Consider the following 23954-nt stretch of genomic DNA (forward strand, 5'->3'; position numbering starts at 1 on the left):
CACATTGAACCTCATTTGCCATGTAGTTGCCCACCCCATTCATTTGTTCAGATCTTTTTGCAAGGTTTCCACATCCTGCGGAGAAGTTATTGCCCTGCTTAGCTTAGTATCATCTGCAAATACAGAGATTAAACTGTTTACCCCATCCTACGGGTCGTTTATGAACAAAATAAATTGGATTGGTCCCAGCACAGAACCCTGGGTGACCCCAATACCCACCCCTGACCATTCCAAGTACTCCCCATTTATCACCACCCTCTGAACTCACCCTTGTAGCCCATTTTCAATCCATGTACTCACCTTATGGTCCATGCCAATGGACCTTATTTTGTACAATAAATGTTTATGGGGAACTGTGTCAAATGCTTTTGAAAAATCCAGATACACCACATGTACGGGCCTTCCTTTATCTAGATGGCAACTAGATTGGTTTTGCAAGAACGATTCTTCATAAATACATGCTGATAACTGATAAAGATACCGTTCTCATTATTAAATCTTGTAAATACAGTATCTCACAAAAGTGAGTACACCCCTCACATTTTTGTAAATATTTTATTATATGTTTTTATGTGACAACACTGAAGAAATGACACTTTGCTACAATGTAAAGTAGTGAGTGTACAGCTTGTATAACAGTGTAAATTTGCTGTCCCCTCAAAATAACTCAACACACAGCCATTAATGTCTAAACCGCTGGCAACAAAAGTGAGTACACCCCTAAGTGAAAATGTCCAAATTAAGCCCAATTAGCCATTTCCCCTCCTTGATATCATGTGACTCGCTAGTGTTAGAAGGTCTCAGGTGTGAATGGGGAGCAGGTGTGTTTAATTTAGTGTTATCGCTCTCACTCTCTCATGCTGGTCACTGGAAGTTCAACATGACACCTCATGGTAAAGAACTGTCTGAGGATCTGAAAAAGGAATTGCTCTACCTAAAGATGGCCTAGGCCAGTGATGGCGAACCTTGGCACCCCAGATGTTTTGGAACTACATTTCCCATGATGCTCAACTACACTGCAGAGTGCAGGAGCATCATGGGAAATGTAGTTTCAAAACATCTGGGGTGCCAAGGTTCGCCATCACTGGCCTAGGCTATAAGAAGATTGGCAAAACTCTGAAACTGAGATGCAACTTATATAGTGTGGTGCATGGACTTAGCCCCTGAGCCATGATTGGCCAAAGGTACCCTGCCTTTGGCCAATCATGGCTCTCACAGCACATCGTGCTGTGATTGACCAAAGCATGCAGGTCAGGTGCATGCTTTGGCCAATCAGCAGCCGTCAATGCACTGCGATCTCGCAGTGAATTATAGGGCGCTCTGGGGGGGGGGGGGGCAAACTTGCCGTGAGTGCCCCATATATTTGTTTGTTCTACAAACAAATGAACAGCTGATGTTTGAGTCGAACTTACGTTCGTCCCGAACATCGAGCCCATCTCTAATCATGGCACTGATAGAGATTGTCCCCAACAATGCTATCGGCTTTCCAAAGGCAATTCCTCTCCAAGTTACCCAATATACGTGCTCCTTGGGAAAGATTAGAGAATATTTTTTTCTTTCTGAAAATACCCACATCCTCTCTTTTTACTACAAAGCGGAGGATATAACATTATTGGCCAACCCAAACAGAGATATTTTAGGAAATCGCAGGGTTTCACTGAAGTCCGTACCGGAATATCGGCACTAAAATTTCCTATAAAATTATGTACAGTACATTTTTGTTTCATGACGGCACTGCTTTTCTGATCCAATGACTGCATTTTGCTAATGCCACTATAAGGCAGTTATTATCTTTGGCAGTGGAGTCGAAACTTGGCACAGGGAACACAGCTCACACCACAGATATCAACAACCTACTTTTACGAGAGCACAATGTTACACTTCAAACACGTCAGCCTGGCAGAAGGCTCAGTCTTCATCCCGAGTATCCCTTTCACAACATCTGCCGAGAGCACCGGGATCCGCTGGAATGTCTTTACAAGGTGTAAAACTCTGAGAACACCGCTTGGCTTGGCAAGAGGAAGGAGAAGAATAAAGTGATCACTGTGGACCTTTGAAGGCAACAATCTGGACTTTGCTCATCACTTGGAAAATAGTGGATCATAAGATGACCATAAAACACTTTCTTTTACCGTAATTTGCCGGCCAAGTGCACTGGCCTGCTAATAAATATCCTTGATAAGGGTAATGTTAATACACTTTGAACAAGTGAACCTTTCCAGACACATATAAAACACATTATAGTACATTTTCAGTCTTGTTTAAGGAGCTGCTATCCAAAGAAAATAAAATTACAAGCATTGTGTGAAACGGCTACTTGTAGTGGTAATCTCTTTAGGGTGGACCTGTCAGTGACTTTAAAAATCTACAAGAATAACTTTTGAAATTTCATACTAAACAGCAATGGTACATGTTTTTTAAATAGGGCTTTTATCGAAAAAAGTATTTAACCACTTGAGACCCGCGCTATAGCCGAATGACGGCTACAGCGCGGATCTCCTTTGCCGGGACTACGTCTATTGACGTTGTCCCGTGCACGAGCGGCCTGCGCACCCCCTGAGGGGCGCACGCGGCGCGCTCTGTGATCGGCGAGTCTGTGAGACTCGCCTGATCACCGATCCGAGCAAGGGGTCGATCCCGACCCCTTATCACGTGATCAGCTGTCAGCCAATGACAGCTGATCATGTGATACAACGGAGCCGGTAATCGGCTATTATTCCTCCTCGCGCTGACAGCGCGAGGAGAAAAAAAAAGAGCCGATCACCGGCGGCCGTGATTGGGACATCAGTCCCGATCACGGCCAGCCATGCCAGTGCCCACCTGCCCCCTGCCAGTGCCCACCTGCCCCCTGCTTTTCCACATCAATAAAAAATGTGTCCCCCCTGTCAGTGCCACCCAGCAGTGCCCATAGTGCCACCCAGCAGTGCCCACAGTGCCACCCAGCAGTGCTCACAGTGCCACCCAGCAGTGCCCACAATCTGCCTCAACTAAGGTGCTGCACCCCAGTCCCACATATCTGTGCCCATCAGTGTCATCTACCAGTGCCCATCAGTGCCCATCAGTGCCGCCCATCAGTGCCCAGCAGTGCCACCTATCAGAGCCACCTATCAGTGCCACCTATCAGTGCCCATCAGTCCCATCTATCAGTGGTACCTATCAGTGCCCCTTAGTGCCACCCATCCGTGCCACCCATCTGTGCCACCCATCCGTGCCATCTTATCTGTGCCCGTCTTTGCCCATCAGTGCCGCCTTATCTGTGCCCATCGGTGCCGCCTTATCTGTGCCTATTAGTGCCGCCTTAACTATGCCTATCAGTGCCCACCAGTGCAGCCTATCAGTGCCCACCAATGCAGCCTATCAGTGCCCACCAGTTCAGCCTATCAGTGCCGCCTCATCAGCGCACTTCAATGAAGGAGAAAAATTACCTGTTTGCAAAAGTTTATAACAAACTATTAAGCATGATTTTTTTTTTTTTTTGCATCTTTTTTTGTTTGTTTAGCAAAAAATAAAACTCCCAGCTGTAATTAAATACCACCAAAAGAAAGCTCTATTTGTGGGAAAAAAATGATAAAAATTTCATTTGGGTACAGTGTTGTATGGCCGCGCAATTGTCATTCAAAGTGCATCAGCGCTGAAAGCTGAAAATTGGTCTGGGACTGAGGGGGGTTTAAGTGCCCAGTAAGCAAGTGGTTAAACTGCAGTTATATGCTGGTGTCTATGCACAGAAGTCCAACCTAGGAGATTTATATCGTCTGCTGCAGAGATGAGGAAACATTTCCTTAAAGTGATATTAAAGTCTTGTTTTTTTCTGTTTAAAAATAACAAACATGTTATATTACCTGCTCTGTGCAGTGGTTTTGCACAGACCAGCCCAGATCCCCCTCGCTGGTGCTCCTGGTCCCTCCTTCCTGCCAAATGCCCCCGCAGCAAGCAGCTTGCTATGGGGGCACCCGAGCTGAGCTGCTGCCCATTCAGACACAGAGCCGCTCTCTCTCCTCGTTGGTTCACTGACTTTGATTGACAGCAGTGGACGCCATTGTGGAGGGAGAGTCCTGGAAAGCTGAGGTTCTAGTGCAACATCGCTGGATCGAGATTGGGACTCAGGTAAGTATGAGGGGGGCTGAAGGGGGCTGCTGCACACATAAGATAGAATGCATTAAGATAAAAAAAACCTTCTGCCTTTAGAACCAATTTAAACTGGCCATACGCTATTTGAATTTTGTTTGAAATGTTTTGTAAAAAGGAGCAGAATGGACAGTAAAATGCAGTTTTTATTCAGGAAAATCCATGCATTCCAAAATTAAGTGTTAAAAGCAAAAAAGATTTTGAAGATTAAACAGTACATGATCTAATGCATGGGTGTCCAACCTGCGGCCCTCCAGCTGTTGCAGGACTACAAGTCCCATTATGTCTCTGTCTTTGGGAGTTATGCTTGCAGCTATCAGCCTTGCAGTACCTCATGGGCCTTCCCTTGCAATGCCTCATGGGTCCTGTAGTTCAGCAACAGCTGGAGGGCTGTAAGCTGGATACCCATGATCTAGTGAAAATGTCTGAACTTACCTTATCTCACAGGAAACAAGAGGGCCACTTTTGGTTTTATTAGACCCAATTACAATTCTCTGATAAATACAAAAAATAGTTGGAGACTAGCTCTCCTTAGGCAAACGCATTGAAGACCAGTCCCCCCCCCAAACCCATCACCTGTACCCCCCCCATAACTTCTTCTAAGGTGTTCCACCTTGTTCCCACCCCCTCCCTTCTCCTATGTTCCCCCCTTGTTCATGGAAAAAATTGGCCTTCGTTTTTCTCTGCTGATATTTCATATTTTTTCTTCTACTAGTGGACTCTTGTGAGGTTGTGATACTGTCTCAGATGAGATATACAAACCATTGTGCATTGCAAAACGTACGTTTCCCAATCTTGGTGATTTTGTATCAACATACCCAAGTGTTTGCCAACTATTTTTGTGCTATCGCCATTGATAAATAAAGATTTAAAAAATTGAAATAGTTTTGAACAACATTCGTCAAGTCATCAAATGTACTGAGAATTTTCAGAAGAATGTTCGTAAGTACACACAAATATTTTTACAATTTTTTTGGGAAAATCTACTAGTGCACGGGCAGCTTTAGTCTTTAGGTTTTCTCTCCCCAGGTCATAGCTCACATACACTGAACAGTGTAACTTTGTGGCTAGCCATAGTGAGAAGCAGCTGTAGGGGACTCATATGTCTGAGGTTAGTGCATAGGCGCAGAAATTTACAGTGATTGTGTCAGTCCTGGTCCAAAGAGTAGATGTTGACCCTGCCTTAACAAAGAGGTTGCCAGCATTCTGATTAGATAGGAAGAGGAAGAAAAATTTCAGTGGAGTACTGTGGTCTTTAAATGCAGAAATTAAGGCATAGACCACCTTTTTCAAACATAAAATTTTGGCCGAACCATTTGGCTATAAGATTTCTGTCCCTTGGCTTCCAGCTTAGGTGCTTGGAACACAAGGGTGATTACCACCATCCGAGCATTTAAAGCGCGTTTGCCATCGATAAGCCATACTCCTGACAATGTATTTTAATGATGGTGGCGCTTTGGTATGTGACGTCATCACGAATAGGAGCGGAGCGCCATCATCTTATTGGTTTGAAACTTTGGAATACTGAAACCATGCTGGTTACATTTTGATCCATGTGAGTGGGATTTTATATTTAATAAAAATGAGATAACAAGAATACTACACCATGTGAAGGTTTGCTTCTTCCCTTGAGATATATTCTTTTGAAGTTTACTGTCTTTTACCATCTGGCCACTTCAGTGTGGAGAAATGTTAAGCTGATTATGCTTGTTGGTGGATCAGACCCTTTGTGAACCATTCTTGGAGCATAAATGTGTGTTTTTACCACTTGTGATTAGGTGGTCAACTCCATCTGGTAAGAGGCTGTGGGGTTTATTTACTAAAACTAGAGAGTGCAAAATCTAGTGCAGCTGTGCATGGTAACTTCAGCTTGTTCCAATAAGCTTTGACAAAAAACCTGGAAGCTGATTGGTTTCTGTGCAGAGCTGCACCAGGGTTTGCACTCTCCAGTTTAGGTAAATCACTCCCCCTGTGTGTGCTTCCCTAGGAGGGACTCTCTTTGGGTTACATCTTTATTCACCTTATAGTCATCACATGTGGACTAAGGATGGACTTTTTATTCACTTTGATCTAATTACATTATGTAAGGAGCGCTACACTTTCTATTTTTATTTTGTATATGTTTGCAACAAGCAAATTGGGTTAGCAGCTATTTAGCATTTTTTTGTGTCCAAGCGCAGTTTTTTCTATTGTTTTTTTTTTTTAATTGTCTGATGAACTCACTACAGCACAAACTATCAGTAGATCAAAACCACTGGGCCATAATAGCCTAGTGCTGGGCTTTAGCCTTTCACCTGCTATGTCCTGACTTCCTGTTGTCCCCAGTTATAGCTGAGGATCAAACAGGATTGGAGCTGTGTAGAAACATGGCAGGGAATGCAGTGAGGCTTACTAGATATCAAGGATAGTAAACAGCCTGGTTACATTGGGTGCACATCTGGTAAACAATAAGCCGCTGAAGCATACAGATGTAGCAATGTGAACTACACTCATAATATTGTGCAATTCCCCGTCATTTTTCACCTATAGATATATTCCTCTAGTGCTGGGTGCCAGTGACTGTCATGATATCTGTGAGCCCGACCAAAAGGATTGTGGGACTAGTAGTCTCTCAGACTGGCGATTCCATTGTGTGACATTACATCTAGACTACACATCCCAGGGATCCTTGCTACAACCCGAGGAGAGTCCTGGGAGGAACTATAAAAGAGTTAGGAGATTCGCCCAACCCTCTTCTTCCTGGGCCTTGCTGTGTGCACTTCTCCTTGTGGCGAGGAGAGAGGCTGCGGCCTAATGCGCGGTGATTGAGTGATTCCATCCCAGCACCCACCGAGCAGATCTACTCTACTGTGTCCAGCAGCTGTGAGTCATCGCTGGTCGTTTCGCTGGTTGCCTCGCTGAAGGACGCCTCTTCCTGGGTCGCTGTCTGCAAGGCGTTAGCCAGTCTGGTCATTGGTTTGAGGGCAACTGCCCATCTTTTGCAATCCTTCCCTGATATTTTATCTAAACACTGTGTACAGACACCTTTACTTTGGGAACACTTCACTGCAATTATGTTTGGAACACTGTACATACAGTAGACACATTTACCTAAAAACACTTAAAGGAGTATCACTAGCCTGTTCAAGCCTTTCGGCTTACTATCACATTGCTGTGCCTTATTGGATACAATCTAATGAGCTCCAACTGCCGGTGAAGACTATCAGGCCTGCATCTTGGACACTGCTATTATTACCATTTAAAGGGGCCCTATTCTATCCCTATTGTGTCCGATCTCTCATTAGGATATAAAGGTTGAATAGGTTGGCCTGGGGTTTCCCTTTAGTGTGTGACTGCCTGTCCTAGATAGCTAACCCTTTACTGTCCTTACAGGTCATGCTCCAGGTGGTACATATATGTAAATTATGCTTTTGTGCTGTTGATTTATTTCTAAGCTGTCTCGTAGGGAAATTATTCTCCTGGGTCTGGGCTGTTATTCAGAACTGGGTTGACCAATTACCCTCCTTTGGGTATCAATACCACATTACTTACTCCAATAAAAGCTTAAATAATATAAACATATTTGACTTGTAACGTGTCATTTAAAGGTGTTGTTGAAGATGTCTGAACCCAGAGTGTCCGTTGGGTTGGAATGTTTGCAGGGTCATGGCAATGCAGAAGAACAGGTAAATTCTTGCATTCCTCAAGGCCTACACAGTGGTTCAGAGGAGAGCAGTAGACTAGAACAAACTTACGGCCATGCTAAGAGGATGCAAGGGGGAGAAGAAGCCAGTGGAACAGTATACCTCTCCTACTACCTTCTAGGAAGCAATCAGTGTTATATTTATGGAACATAACATGTATAAAAATGTAGGAAAGCACCATTATACATAACAATGAAAAATGTACAAATACGTTGGTGGGGCTTAAGGTGCCCTAAGGGGAACTTTGGAGACTTTGCTTGCTAATGCCCAACTGAGCAGGTAGAGGCTGCGGTCATGAGAAATGTGCATTAAGGAGGCACTCCAATTTAGAAGCGAGCACACTTTGTGGCACAACTAACACTTTGAAAAGAAACAAAGTAACTGCACTCTTATATCATAAATTACATATCACCATAGTGAATAAACAAATAAATAAATACATATTCATTTAAATTATAAAAAAATACATAAGAATTGTGAAGTCCATATATAGATCCCACACGTGACTAACGTCCTCAGTGAGTATAGGAAAGGTTCCTCTCCACCCACATGCAGACACACAATTTACGCATATTAGACAAATTACACATATGGGAAAATCCAAGATGTCATACATGAGGTAACAGGAATGAATCCAAACCGCTGCTATCATCCATTCAATATATATGTAGATTGTGTATTCAAAGCTCCAGTGTTGCCATATAAAGAGGTAGAGGAAAGAACGCTCTCATGGTGCAGTAATTCAAATATATATATTTAAAACGTTGTATTGCACTTACATCAAAGAAGACAGGAATCGGCATGTATTATATAGGAATCGCCAGTTAGCGCTCCAGCTGACCAGAAATTACGTATCTCAAACACGGGTTGCACACATATTGAAAAATGGCAGCTCTATGGCTCAAGAGAAAAAACTTGTCAGCAAATACAAATACATACTGAAGCTGCTGATTTTTAAAAATCGGCTAATTACCAGTGCTGGGGGGGGGGGGGGGGTATCAGTGTTTTGCTGCAGCCGATTCTTCTTATGGCTGTGAGTTCCTAGCGCTGCCATCTTGGATACGGAAGTCAGCTGTGACTTCCTGAACTACAACTGGCTCCTACGGCGAATGGTAAAACTCAAACAGTGCTTTGTGACTGGTCCTGCAGCCTCCTACACACAGTTCACATGTCCCAGGAGGCTGTGGGAGAGGGTGGGGCAAGGGACACCATTCTCGCCTAAACGGGGATTGCAGAAGTGGGAGCATGCACTGATAAAAATTGGTACTCCTCCCCCCCCCGCCCCCAGAAAAAAAAATCTAAAATTCGGACATGATCACACCTGAACCGGTGCACAGACACGCACCGGACCCCAATGCTGGGAAGCGCACCCACATATGTGTGAACCCAGCCTGGGGTTACTGCCTTTTGCTTTATTGTATCAGCAGCAAACATTTGGGCAATTAAATGCAATAGTAATAAAACGATTCTGCTGCATTCACTTAGCACTGCATTGTTGGGCTGAGGCTGGCACACCCTGGATATTGATAGAGGTTAGAGCAGGGGTCTCCAAACTTTTCAAACAAAGGCCCAGTTTATTGTCCTTCAGACTTTAGGAGGGCCGGATTTCGGTCAGCAGGGGCAGAAAAAGGCACGGGTTCAGCATGAGTGAGAATAAATATTGCCTTAGGGTTAGTGGTCATCAATAGGAGTAGTGTCCCTATTAGTAGGAGGAATAGTATACCATCATTGATATCGGTGGAAAAAATAGTGCCTCATTGTTGGGAGGAATAGTGCTTTATATTAGTGGGAGGAATAGTGCCCCAAGGGCCGCATAAAGGCTAGCAAAGGGCCACATTTGGCCCGTGGGCCGCAGTTTGGGGACCCCTGGGTTAGAGTAATTTTAACTCATTTTATTATTGCTGATCAATAAAACCACATATTGAAGGGAATGCTGACGGTACAGCAGACATCATGAGTCCTCTGCTGTGTAAGATGGATATATAATTTTACAATTTATATTAATCTAGAGCAGTTGAAAATCAAGCTTCTCCGACACACACTTAATCTACTTGAAGCACATTGTTAACCCCACCAATAAAGTCAGCAGTGCATTCAAATGCAGAAAAAATATGTCAGTCTGACCCGCACCACTAATGGGCTTTAAGTATAATAAATTGACATTATTAACCCATCTACAAAAGGCATTTGTAACTAAGGCTTTCTACAGTATCTGATTTCTTAAAATTAATATAATTTTCATTAGGGAGTAATTGGCCAACAGAAGTGGAACTATTTCATATATTAGTTACGCTGATCACTTTTTGTCCTAGTCAGTTCTGGTGTATAATATTATACGTCAGCAAGTAAATATTGAATTATGCATAGAAGTGTAGCATGGCCCCCTTGAGGACTGCTTGGATTTACCTGTTCTTCTGCATCGCCATGACCCTGTGAACATTCCAACCCACCTGACACCAGTGCTAATTTCATTGACTAAAACGACTAAAACATCATAGTCGACTAAATGAATACAATTTTAGTCTACTAAAATACGACTAAAACTAAAACAACTGAGATGACTAAAATACGACTAAAACTAAAACAACTGAGATGACTAAAATACAACTAAAACTAAAATGGCATTTTAGTCAAAAGACTAAAATGGGACTAAAACTAAAATGCCATTTTAGTCAAAAGACTAAAACTAAATTGAAATTTGACTTCAAAATTAACACTGGTCTGTAGTGCATGTTCATACCTCAATGTCATAAATAATAACATTAGATTTTTCACTCCAGCAGTACAGTATATAATGAGTTTGGAAATTGTAGAGAAAGGTTTAACTAATGCATTACAATGTAATTACACCCATTAGATTATAGACAACTAAAATGAGTTTTAGTTGACTTAAAAGTACTGGGGATTTTAGTTGACTAAAACATAGGACATTTTAGTAGGCTGAAATATATTGGAGATTTAGTAGACTAAATACGACTAAAACTAAAACAATTGCAGAAGACTAAAATGGGACTAAAACTAAAATGCCATTTTAGTTCTAAGACTAAAACTAAATCAATGTTTTCTGCCAAAATTAACACTGCCTGACACTCTGGGTTCAGACATCTTCCACCACACCTTTAAATGACACATCACACAAGTCAAATTTGTTTATATTATTTAGGCTTTTACTGGAGTAAGTAATGTGGTATTAATACCCAGATGAGGGTAATTGGTCAACCGAGTGCTGGATAACAGCCCAGACTCGGAAGAATAATTTCCCTTGAAGACAGCTTAGGAACATTTTAACAGTACAAAAACACAATGAACATATATGTACAATTAATTACCACCTGAAGTATAACCTGTACAGGAAGTAAAAGGTTAGTTATCTAGGACAGGTAGTCACACACTAAAGGGGAACTCCAGGCTGGGCTTTCATATCCTAATGAGAGATCAGACAGAATAGGGCGCCTTTAAGTATAACCTGTAAAGGAAGTAAAAGGTTAGTTATCTAGGACAGGTAGTCACACACTAAAGGGGAACTCCAGGCTGGGCTGGGCTTTCATATCCTAATGAGAGATCAGACAGAATAGGGCCCCTTTAAGGGTAATAACAGCAGTGTCCAAGATACAGGCCTGATGGTCTTCACCGGCACAGTTGGAGCTCATAGATTGTATCCAATAAGGCACAATGGTGTGGTAGTAGCCAAAGGGCTTAAACAGGCTAGTGATATTCCTTGAAATGGTTTTAAGTAAAGGTTTCTATGTACAGTGTTTCCAAAAGTATTGCAGTAAAATGTTCACAAGGTAAAGGTGTCTGTACACAGTGTTCAGATAAAGTAGCAGGGAAGGGTTGCAAAGTATGGGCAATTGCCCTCTCACCAATGACCAGACAGGCTTACACCTTGCATACAGCGATCCTGTAAGAGATGTTCTTGAACAAAGTGACCAGCGATGACCCACGGCTGATGAATGCGAGTGACCGTAGTGTAGCTCTTCTGGGTGGGATGCGCCATGGATGTTGAACAGCAGGCAGGGTTAGGCCCTCCGAGGCTGGGTTGGAATCGCTGTATCCCTTCGTGGTAGGTCACAGCCTCTCTTCCGCACAGGGAGATGTGCAAAAAGCAAGGGCCAGGAAGAAGAGAGCGCGGCACAGATTTCTGGATTCTTTTATAGTTCCTCCCAGGAGTCTCTTCGGGTTGTAGCAAGGATTCCTGGCATGTGTAGTCCAGATGTCATATCACACAAAGGGATCGCCAATCCGAAAGACTACTAATCCCACAATCCTTCTTGGTCGGGCTCACAGATGTGATGTCAGTCACTGGTGCCAAGCACTAGAGAGATATGTCTATAGGTGAAGAATTAAGGGGAATTGCACAACATTATGACTGTAGTCTGCATCGCTACAGAAGCATAGACTATTGACAGACCCTCAGATGCAAAGCTTACCGACTAAATGTGCAGCAAGGCTGTATTTAGCAGATGATTTTACAAATTGGACACTTGTGGGCACGTTCAACAAAAAATTGAAAGGAGAAAGCCATTGGATGGAGTCACAAAATGTTTTGCATGATACAACAATTTACTAATGTAGCGCTACCTCCGTAAGAACCAATGATATTTTCTTGAGTCTTCCCTTGTTTCAGCCCAGCAGCCAGGCACTCAGTATTTTCCACAGCTAGGTACACAACTTCCACTTGTTACTTTAATGAGCAGTCTAGGGGTTGTAGTGTTTTTTGTTGTTTTATTTTAGTTTAGGAACTTGAATAGGAGAAGGCGATATAGTGGGATAGTTGAACAATGCACAATTGAGGACGGCTTTCTTGTTAGAAATGTTTGTACAGAATGGAGCAAAGCCTCCTACTAGTAGAAAGACTAATGCCGTGCACACACGATCGGAATTTTGGTTGAAAAAAGCTCTGATGGTTTTCCCAACGGAATTCCAACAGGATTTTGCTCAAGCTGTCTTGCATACACACGATCGGAATTTCCATCGGAAAAATTGAGAACATGCTCTCAAATTTTTGCTGGCGGTAATTCGGCCAGCTAAATTCTGGTGGAGCATACATGAGGTTGCATTTTCCGATGAAAAGCTCTCATTGCTCTTTTTCTGGCCTAAATTTCGATCATGTGTACGCGGCATTAGGAGAACATTGCTCTTTAAGACACCAGCTGGTGTCCCCTTTAACTTACACCCAGCAGCTGACTTCTAACACCCAGAGGGGGATTTAGCAACACCAGTTCTTAGGATCCCTTTAGGGGGTCTGTACTCACAGGGATCTGGTCACAGGTCACCTTCCTCTATAATACCAGACAGGATCCATGGACATCCTCCCTCAGTCAGCTCTCAGGAGAACCCTGGGTTTCAGCATCAGGGTTCAGGCCCTCAGGTCACCCACCTGAGGCCACATGGCAGCCTCTGCTGGGGAGAAGACCTCTCTCTCTAGAGGAAAACCCAGATTCCATAGAGGTGATTTATGAAAGCCGTGCACCATCAGTAGAGGCGCACGGCGAGGAGCAAGGCACATTTCCATATTCAGTAAATGGTGCGCCGCTGACAGAGCTCAATTCCCCAATTTACTATAGCGATCTCGGCGCACAGGAGAATGCAATCTGTGCGCCACTATGGACATGGCGCACATCATCTCCAATTCAATATTGACAGAAGAAGGAAGTGCCAATATTATGGGGTAATGTGAGGAAGTTTAGTAACAACTGCCCAGGTAACAAATATGCCCAAAATAGAATAAAAAAGTAACTTTTTCAGAGAAAGCCTGCTGTGCCTATAATGCATGAAATGCATGAGATTAATGTAAGCAGCGCAAGCGGCTGTTGCGCTCATTCACTTGAGTTTGTTCACTGCGCGGCCAAAATCTTAGTAAATGTAAAGCAATGTACATGCGATTGCATGGGTTGAATAAGCGCACGTCTAAACTTGACAATTATTATATTTTTTTTTAAGCTGGTTCACCTTTATGAATTTTTTTAAGGACATGTGCACACAGGTCATGTTAGCGTGTTACGTTGCCAACATGTGACATGCACCTTGTTAAAATTATGTAAAAAGACTCTTGCTCCTCCATCTCTTCCTAAAAGGGCATTTAATCTTCCCCCTCTAATGCATACAATTTCCTTGGGCTAGCTTTTGCTTTTAAAGGGGAACTACACACTCCATTCTCCAATGCTCTTGTCTTCCCCATCTAATGCCTTGGATTTCTATGGGTTAAAGCGGGAGTTCCACCGTTTTTTTTTTTTTAAAAAGCCAGCAGCTACAAATACTGCAGCTGCTGACTTTTAAAATAAGGACACTTACCCGCCCAGCGCGCCCGCGATGTCGGCACCCGAAGCCGATCTCTCGATCGTCTCTCGGGTGCTGCCGCCGCCATCTTGGGTATGGGAATCAGGAAGTGGAGCCTTACGGCTTCATTTCCGATTCCCTACTGTGCATGCGCGAGTCGTGCTGCGCAATAAGGATGGTCCCCGCTGTCTCTGGGATCCATGTGTTTCCCAGCAGACAGCGGGGGGCCTGCGGAAAGGGGCGTAAATATCCGTAGATTCTGCGGATATCTATGCCGGAAGTGGGTGCAGATACCTGTACTGTACAGGTACCTGCACCCCCTCCCCCCTGAAAGGTGGCAATTGTGGCGTCGGAGGGGGGGAGGGTTCCAATGAGCGGAAGCTCCACTTTAGGGTGGAGCTCCGCTTTAACTTTTGCTTTTAAAGGGGAACTCCCCACTCCACTCCATTCTCAAAAGGCTGTGAGCTGCCTTCACCAATCCAATCCACATCATTTTTCAGAGCATACAACAGGGCCAGCTAGGAAAGGGGCGAGAAGAGTGATTGCCCCAACCCCCTTCTGAACCATACAAGGCCACATGCACTCAACATAGTTTGCCTCCTTTGGGGCATGTTGGGCTCAGCCCAATACCAACCACAAAGCACCTTGAACCCACTAGTTTAAAGGGGCTTACCACATTCCGTAAAAGCCCCTGTCTGCAGCCCCCACACAATCCCAGCCTAGGGTTGTGTGGAAGAGGCTCTTGTCCCCCTGAATATGGGAACAAGGTGGTTGACTTTTGGGGTGCCTGAGCCCCTCCTGCCCCCAAGCATCCACCCCCTTTCATGGGCTGGCTTGCTGTTTGTTTGAAATAAAGGAAAAAACCGCGCTCGACAACGGTGGGAAGTAAAAGAGGATAGTAATAACAGTAGCTACGGCTAAATACTAGTTATATCATTAGGTTGCTGCCACCCACAAAAGAAAGAAACTCCAAAAGGTGTTTCCTCCAAAAAATAAAACAATATGATAACCAGGGTGATTGGCGCTACCTACAAATAAAACTCCTTATATGTATGTATATCAATATATAATTCTGAATATATCATGTATTCATCTAGGAGAATATATATATATAATAGAAGGAAGCATAACCCCAAAAAAACTACCAATCTGCAATTTGAAATTCATAAGCTACTCAGAATTCCCAAAAAACAACAAAGTTCCTACTAAAGATAAGTTCCTGGGATTAACAGATAATTCCAATAAGCAACAGAAAAGGAAAAAACGAAAACCAGACAACAAACTAGAAACCAAAAATAATTTTTTGTATCTGTATCGCTAAGAGACAGTATTCCCTAAAATCGCATAAATGCCAAAGTGTGGTTTAAGTAGGCAAATTCCCAGTAAGAGGCGTATGTAAATGTGCTAGTGAGCTTATAATCCCAAACATGCAAACTGTAAGTGTAAAACGCTAATATAGATACATATGCAAGAATTTTTGCCTAAAGTCGCATTATCGCCAAGATGTGCAAAAAACCAAATAGAAGGTGTATATAAATGTGCTTAGTAAAATTAAAATTCACAATACAAAATTCATATTATACAACCTATGCATGCAATATGCTAATATAAGTATATATATATATGAAAAAAAAATATATATTAATAGTATATAGAAATTATATCAAAAATATATATCAAAAAAGTGCAGCTGAAAAAACAAAGGACAAAAAAATATGTGTACAAAAAAGAAGAAAGAATATATATATAAAAAATTTATATATATATATATATATATATATATATACATTTATATATAAAAAAGCAAAGTGTCTCTTTAACCACTTGCTTACTGGGCACTTAAACACCCTTCCTGCCCAGACCAATTTTCAGCTTTTGGTGCTCTCACATTTTGAATGACAATTACTCAGTCATGCAACACTCTACCCAAATGAATTTTGTGTCCTTTTTTTCCCACAAATAGAGCTTTCTTTTGGTGGTATTTGATCACCTCTGGGGTTTTTATTTTTTGCGCTATAAATGAAAAAAGACCGAAAATTTTGAAAAAAAACACATATTTCTTTGTTTCTGTGATAAAATTTTGCAAATTATAATTTTTTTTTCATAAATTTTGGCCACAATTTATACTGCTACATATCTTTGGTAAAAATAACCCAAATTATTGGATATTATTTGGTCTTTGTGAAAGTTAGAGAGTCTACAAGCTGTGGTGCGAATCGCACAAAATTGATCACATCTGATGTACTGGTGGCCTATCTCATTTCTTGTGACCCGAACAAGTCAGGAAAGTACAAATACCCCCCAAATGACCCCTTTTTTGAAAGTAGACATTCCAAGGTATTTACTAAGATGCATGGTGAGGTTTTTGATGTTGTCATCTTTTTCCCACAATTCTTTGCAAAATGAAGATTTTTTTTTTTTTTTTTTTTTCTCACAAAATTTTTAATGTAATAGGTTATTTCTCTCACATGGCATGTGTATACCACAAATGACACCCCAAAATACGTTCTGCTACTCCTTCTGAGTATTACGATACCAAATGTGTGAGACTTTTACACAGCCTGGCCACATACAGAGGCCCAATATTGAAATAGCACCATCAGGCGTTCTAGGAGCATAAATTACACATTTCATTTCTCAACCACCTATTACAGTTTTGAAGGCCCTGGAGCACCAGGACAATGGAAATGCCCACAAAGTGACCCCATTTTGGAAAGCTAACACCCCAACGTATAATCTATGAGGCATATTGAGTCGTTTGAATGGTTCATTTTTTTTCCAGAAGTTTTGGGAAAATGTGGAAAAAAAATGAAAACGCATTTTTTTTACGCAAAGTTGTCCATTTATAAGATATTTCCAACACATAGCATGTACATAGCAAAAATGACACCCCAAAATACGTTCTACTACTCCTCCTGAGTATAACGATACCAAATGTGTGAGACTTTTACACAGCCTGGCCACATACAGAGGCCCAATATTGAAATAGCACCATCAGGCGTTCTAGGAGCATAAATTACACATTTCATTTCTCAACCACCTATTACAGTTTTGAAGGACCTGGAACACCAGGACAATGGAAATGCCCACAAAGTGACCCCATTTTGGAAAGCTAACACCCCAACGTATAATCTATGAGGCATATTGAGTCGTTTGAATGGTTCATTTTTTTCCAGAAGTTTTGGGAAAATGTGGAAAAAAAATGAAAACGCATTTTTTTTACGCAAAGTTGTCCATTTATAAGATATTTCCAACACATAGCATGTACACAGCAAAAATGACACCCCAAAATACATTCTACTACTCCTCCTGAGTATAACGATACCAAATGTGTGAGACTTTTACACAGCCTGGCCACATACAGAGGCCCAATATTGAAATAGCACCATCAAGCGTTCTAGGAGCATAAATTACACATTTCATTTCTCAACCACCTATTACAGTTTTGAAGGACCTGGAGCACCAGGACAATGGAAATGCCCACAAAGTGACCCCATTTTGGAAAGCTAACACCCCAACGTATAATCTATGAGGCATATTGAGTCGTTTGAATGGTTCATTTTTTTCCAGAAGTTTTGGGAAAATGTGGAAAAAAAATGAAAACGCATTTTTTTTACGCAAAGTTGTCCATTTATAAGATATTTCCAACACATAGCATGTACACAGCAAAAATGACACCCCAAAATACATTCTACTACTCCTCCTGAGTATAACGATACCAAATGTGTGAGACTTTTACACAGCCTGGCCACATACAGAGGCCCAATATTGAAATAGCACCATCAAGCGTTCTAGGAGCATAAATTACACATTTCATTTCTCAACCACCTATTACAGTTTTGAAGGACCTGGAGCACCAGGACAATGGAAATGCCCACAAAGTGACCCCATTTTGGAAAGCTAACACCCCAACGTATAATCTATGAGGCATATTGAGTCGTTTGAATGGTTAATTTTTTTCCAGAAGTTTTGGGAAAATGTGGAAAAAAAATGAAAACGCATTTTTTTTACGCAAAGTTGTCCATTTATAAGATATTTCCAACACATAGCATGTACATAGCAAAAATGACACCCCAAAATACGTTCTACTACTCCTCCTGAGTATAACGATACCAAATGTGTGAGACTTTTACACAGCCTGGCCACATACAGAGGCCCAATATTGAAATAGCACCATTAGGCGTTCTAGGGGCATAAATTACACATCTCATTTCTCAACCACCTATTACATTTTTGAAGGCCCTGGAGCACCAGGACAATGGAAATGCCCACAAAGTGACCCCATTTTGGAAAGCTAACACCCCAACGTATAATCTATGAGGCATATTGAGTCGTTTGAATGGTTCATTTTTTTTCCAGAAGTTTTGGGAAAATCTGGAAAAAAAATGAAAACGCATTTTTTTACACAAAGTTGTCCATTTATAAGATATTTCCAACACATAGCATGTACATAGCAAAAATGACACCCCAAAATACGTTCTACTACTCCTCCTGAGTTTAACGATACCAAATATGTGAGACTTTTACACAGCTTGGCCACATACAGAGGCCCAACATGCAAGGAACACCATCAGGTGTTCCAGGGACACATAGCATGCACATACCAAGAATTACACCCCAAAATACATTCTACTGAGAAAAGAGTAAACAAAAGATTACCTGTGGTTTTAGCAGCGCAGTTGTCCACAGGATGATAGCACTGGTCCAGGCAGCAGGCAGGGACTTGGTCAACAAAAGTGAACACAATTTTCCAGGCAACAGGCAGGTATACTGTCCATAGTCATTATTGGCAGCAGGCAGGGATACTGTCCATATACAGTCCAAGGTCAGTGCAGGCAGAGATCGTCAGCATTGCCAAAATATTGGTCCTGGTAGTAGGCAGGAACATGGTCCATCCATGTGCTGTGGTCAGTTCATGCGACAGGCAGAGGCATGATGGTATAGGTCCTACAGGCAGCAGGCAGAAGTAGGGCCTTTTTCAGGACAGAATGGGGATAGGGGTAGAGGCTTCTCCCACCCAAATCTCTTTGAAGCCTCCGAGTCTCCAGACCCTAATCTAGGAATGAGAAAACAAGGGAAATTGTATTCTTCATCCAAAAAAACTATTCTGGAGCCCCTCACATATGTGAGACCCCTGTTATGAATCCCACTAGTCCACAGAGGGTACAAGATCAGTCCAAGAGGCAGGCAAAAGGCATGGTCAAACAGTCCAGGGTCAGTTCCAGATCAGGCAGAGGTATGTACAGAATCAGTAGGCAGAAGCGTGGTCGAATAACAGTCCAGGGTCAGTTCCAGATCAGGCAGAGGCGTAAACAGAATCAGTAGGCAGAAGCGTGGTCGAATAACAAGCCAGGGTCAGTTCCAGATCAGGCAGAGGTATGTACAAAATCAGTAGGCAGAAGCGTGGTCGAATAACAAGCCAGGGTCAGTTACAGAGCAAGCAGAGGCATAAGGGGTTTGAAGGTAAATGGCAGGAAGTGAGGGTTATGGTTACCATACTTCACTAATAATTCACTAAAGTATGGTAACGGCGGAAACAGTCACCTATGCAGAGGCCTGGTTGGGAAGGGCATTGGGCACAGTGATAAGTGGTGTCTCTTCTCACTCTTCGTTTGCTGCACACCCGACATTTTTTCTGACATCTTCGGCCTGTTGGTTTGGGAGGGATTTTGTCAGGAAAGTGGCGTTCAGAGAGTCTGCTAATTACATCGGATCGAATGTTTTGTGGTGGGCCGTTGGGGTAAATAAGGGCAGTGGTGATTTCCTCCTGGTAGCCAAGGAAGGGTATGGGTCTTTCTGTGGACTTACGATAAATGACATACGTGTTGTATATGGCCAAATTAAAGAAATAAATTGCAATTTTTTTATACCACTTGTATGTTCTTCTCGTGGCAAGATAGGGTTCGAGCATCTGGTCGTTCATGTCGACACCCCCCATGAACATGTTGTATTCATGGATACAAGTGGGTTTTAGTATTGGGCCATCCCTCCTGGTGATCTCAACAAAAGTGTTGTTGTGGATCGAAGAAAGCATGTAGACATCCCTTCTGTCCCTCCACTTCACAGCCAAAATTTCCTCGTTCCGTAAGCTCGCCGCTTCGCCTTTTCTTAGCCTTTTGTTGACGAGGCTTTGAGGAAAGCCCTTCCGGTTCGTTCGTACGGTGCCACATGCTGGAGTTTGCATTCTATGGAGGTTGCGGAACAGGGGTAAACTGGTATAAAAATTGTCCACATACAGATGGTAGCCTTTCTCAAGGAGTGGGTTTATGAGTTCCCAAACAACTTTTCCACTCGATCCGATGTATTCGGGGCAATTAGGGGGATGTAGCTGGGTGTCCTTCCCTTCGTATACCATGAAGGAATATGTATACGCTGTGGCTCGATCACACAACTTATACATTTTCACCCCATAGCGGGCCCTTTTGGAGGGAATAAATTGCTTTAGGCCCAGCCTGCCAGAAAATTTGATCAGGGACTCATCCACACATATGTGTTGGTCTGGGGTAAACAACTGGGGGAACATCTGAGAAAAATAATTTATTAGCGGCCGAATTTTGTAAAGTTTATCAAAATTTGGGTCATTCCGGGGAAGGCATTGGGTATTGTCATTAAAGTGTAGGAATCTCATTATCGTTAGATATCTGTTCCGGGACATTATTGAGGAAAAGATGGGCATGTGATAGATGGGGCGGGATGACCAATATGCATGTATTTCATTTTTATTGTTTAGTCCAATACAAAATGTGAGGCCCAAAAAATTTTTAAACTCCTCCACTGTTAGGGCTCTCCACTTGTAGGGACGGGCATAAGAGGACGTTGGGTTGCTTTCAATAAATTGTTGGGCATATAGGTTGGACTGGACAACAATGGATTCAAGCATGTCCTCTGTAAAAATTAGGTGGAAAAAGTCCATCAGGGAAAAATTTTGTGTGTCCACCTGGACTCCTGGGTTGGCAGTGAAAGGGGGAACGTTGGCTTCTCCTGAGTTAGGAGGAAGCCACAAGGGGTTCTGGAGGGAATAGGGAAGGCTGGCATGGGACCTAACCCTTTGGGGCCGAGTTGACACCCCACTTGTACGTGGCCTTTGCCGAGGTACTGTGGTGCTGGTGGATGGCACTGGGTTGCCGGTGGATGGCTCTGCGGTGCTGGTGGATGGTACCGCCTCCTCACCAGTGCGCCTTCGTCTGACGGGCGGACTATCATCTTCCTCCTCTGAGGCTGTCATGGTACCGCTGCTGAGGACAGGCTCGTAGTCCACATCAGACTCAGAATCTGAATAGGAGGAGGAATCCGAAGCGGAAACCTCCCCGTTGCTCTCGTCGGCTGCAAGGATATCATATGCCTCCTCAGCTGAATACAATCTTTGTGACATTTTTATTGACCACAAATGGCACTGACAGGTGACGCTGATTTGGCAGATGACACTGACAGGAGACGCTGATGTGGCAGGTGACACTGACAGGTGACGCTGATTTGGCAGGTGACACTGACAGGTGACGCTGATGTGGCAGGTGACACTGACAGGTGACGCTGATTTGGCAGATGACACTGACAGGTGACGCTGATTTGGCAGATGACACTGACAGGTGACGCTGATGTGGCAGGTGACACTGACAGGTGACGCTGATGTGGCAGGTGACACTGACAGGTGACGCTGATTACAGGTGACACTGACGTGGCAGGTGGCACTGACAACACGTGGCACTGACAAATGGCACTGGAGGCAGATGGCACTGGAGGCAGATGGGGCTGACAGATGTCGCTGACAGATGTCGCTGGCAGATGTCGCTGGCAGATGTCGCTGACAGATGTCGCTGACAGATGGCACTGGCAGATGGTGCTGGCTATTTGCTCTGGCAAATGGGGCTGGCAGATGGCAGTGCGGCTGGCAGATGGCGCTGGCAGGTGGCACTGGCGGCACTGGCACTGGCGCTGGTGGCACTGGCGGCACTGGCGCTGACGGTACTGGCGCTGACGGCACTGGGGCTGACGGCACTGGGGCTGACGGCACTTCGGCTGAAGGATGGCACTGGCGTTGGCAGGTGGCACTGGCAGGTGGCACTGGCACTGGCACTGGCAGGTGGCGCTGGCACTGGCAGGTGGAGCTGGGGTGACGGCACTGGGGTGACGGCACTGGGGTGACGGCACTGGGGTGACGGCACTGGGGCTGACGGATGGCACTGGCAGGTGGCACTGGCGCTGGCAGGTGGCGCTGGCACTGGCGCTGGTAGGTGGCACTGGCGGCACTGGCACTGGCGGCACTGGCGCTGACGGCACTGGGGCTGACGGCACTGGGGCTGACGGCACTGGCGCTGACGGCACTGGGGCTGACGGATGGCACTGTCGCTGGCACTGTCGCTGACAGGTGGCGCTGGCAGGTGGCACTGGCGGCACTGGCACTGGGCTGACAGATGGCACTGGGCTGACAGATGGCACTGGGCTGACAAATGGCACTGGGCTGACAAATGGCACTGGGTTGACAAATGGCACTGGCACTGGGGCTCACAATTGGCACTGGGGCTGACAATTGGCACTGGGGCTGACAATTGGCACTGGGACTGACAATTTGCACTGGTACTCAATACGGATACAATGTTTCACTCACAGATCCTCTCTCTCCTCACACGCTGTCTCTGTGTGAGGAGAGAGAGACACGGCAATGGGAGATGATCTCATATGTTTACATTTGAGATCATCTCCTATTGGCAGCTTAGATCGCTCTGTGAACGGCCGCTTTGATTGGCCGTTCACGGCGATCTGTATTCGCCTGTCTCCGGGAGACACGGCGAGTGCAAAACTTCCGCGATGCGCGCCCCCGGCGGCGCGCATTGCGGAAGTAAACACCTGGCCGTCCAGGGACGGCCAGGTGAGGGAAGCCGCCCGCCCGAAGGCCGGCATTCGGCTATAGGGCGGGCAGGAAGCGGTTAAAAAACAATAAATAACAAAAAATACAAAAATAGTGTCCAAATTCCCAAAAAATCTCTTCAACAGTGCAATTACAAAAAGTTCAAAAGATGTGACTAAAGTGCTCCTCGTGCAATCTCCAACGTGACTTCTGTGTTCCCCCACAAGGTCCCCCACTCACCAGAAGAATAAACCCCTGCAGGGGTAAATCGCCTTGGAATCAAAGTCTACCGATAATCAGCTCTTCATTCGCATCCAGAGAGAGTTTTTTCAGTCCCTGCTGATGTCCGGCTCCTCAATCGCAACCAAGGGGGAGATTTCCTCATAGGAAAAAAATTGTAGTCTCCATAGTGTGATTTGTATAAAAAATCAATTTATTGCCACAAAAATATAAACAAATAAAAACATAAAAGATGATGAAACGGAAAAGACAATTCTCATATGTTGAGACAAGATGTGGAACCACAGTCCATTAAAAAACCTTTCCAGCCTCCATATATGAATGATAACGTTCCAGGAAAAAAGATAAAAAATCCTAGAACAGGGCTGAGAGAAAGGTGATAACCATACGCTAATGGCACTTTATCCCAGATAACACAAAGGACTAGACACCAAAAAATATATATAATGGTAATGTCCCAGGATATAACCTGTTGTCTAGAGTCACTCCAGTGTTTGTAAGTCCCCCAGGGATAGAGCCCTTCTAGCGCGAAAAAAAAATAATAATAATCCGAACGTGGAAGCCGCCCGGTGGACACGCAGCTACGGCTTGCACTCCAACTGCGCTCCAACGAACGGAACTGACGTAATAGGCGTAACTCCGTCGAACGCGTTTCGTCATTGACGTCTTCAGCGGCGGTGTCACGCTAAAACGTCTTTCAACTTAAATAGGAAAAAAGGACCCGATCTAGCAGAATCTGATTGGCCAACGTTCGTAATTGACACCCAAACAGCCACCAATGG

This window comes from Lithobates pipiens, unplaced genomic scaffold (genome assembly GCF_037356315.1).
Source record: "Lithobates pipiens isolate NorthernLeopardFrog02 unplaced genomic scaffold, aLitPip1_a1.2 Scaffold_3, whole genome shotgun sequence".
Classification (NCBI taxonomy): Eukaryota; Metazoa; Chordata; class Amphibia; order Anura; family Ranidae; genus Lithobates; species Lithobates pipiens.